Below are 636 nucleotides of genomic sequence, written 5' to 3'. Positions count from 1 at the left end.
CTATTCTTTGGTTGTGGTGGCCTTAGTTAGAGCTGCCTTTTCTAAACATTCTGCTGGCTTCTCCTCCTCCTCCCCCTCCTCCTCCTCCTTATCTTGGGGATAGAGGTCCAGGTATTTCTGCATGCATTCCTGCATGGCCCAGAACTGGTCTACACAGTCTGATCCTTTGAGATCCTCCGTGCTATAGTGGAAGCAGGAACAGGCTGACTTGAACTGTTCCCCACAGGGGCCACTAGCCATTACCCCAAGGCACGGGCAGTACCAGTTAATGTCTCCATTTGGCAGGATCAACCCGTGCTCCTTGTATGGATCATTGGGATCGTCAGCCACCAGCTCTGCATTGCTTGGAGTTTCATGGTCTTCTTTGGTCACAAATATGATTTGATCCTTCCCTTCCTGCCAGCAGTAGGCCATGGCAGCAGCCATGTTTTGGTATTCTTTTTACAACAAAAAGAAAATGTACAGAGGAGGGATAAAGGGCAGAAATGTCTTAAAAACTAGAGAAAGATACCTGTGTGACAGTTGTAAACTGGATTCTGTTTAAGAATACCTTTCAGCTTTTTATTGGCTACAAAGTCATATTTTGGGTTAAAAGGTTTTGTATTCCATAATAGGTGCTGATGCTTTTTTTTTTTT

General features: G+C 44.8%; 1 pseudogene; it reads right to left on the bottom strand.

The window, feature by feature from the left end:
* Nucleotides 1-414, bottom strand: LOC139006336 (mitochondrial intermembrane space import and assembly protein 40 pseudogene; annotated as a pseudogene).
* Between the last annotated feature and the right edge of the window lie 222 nt (nucleotides 415-636).

Source organism: Myotis yumanensis, unplaced genomic scaffold (assembly GCF_028538775.1).
Source record: "Myotis yumanensis isolate MYYU_CA2020_CCGP unplaced genomic scaffold, mMyoYum1.0.hap1 SCAF_1, whole genome shotgun sequence".
Lineage (NCBI taxonomy): Eukaryota > Metazoa > Chordata > Mammalia > Chiroptera > Vespertilionidae > Myotis > Myotis yumanensis.
Note: the sequence above shows the minus strand (reverse complement) of the source record. Positions and strands in the feature narration are given on the sequence as shown.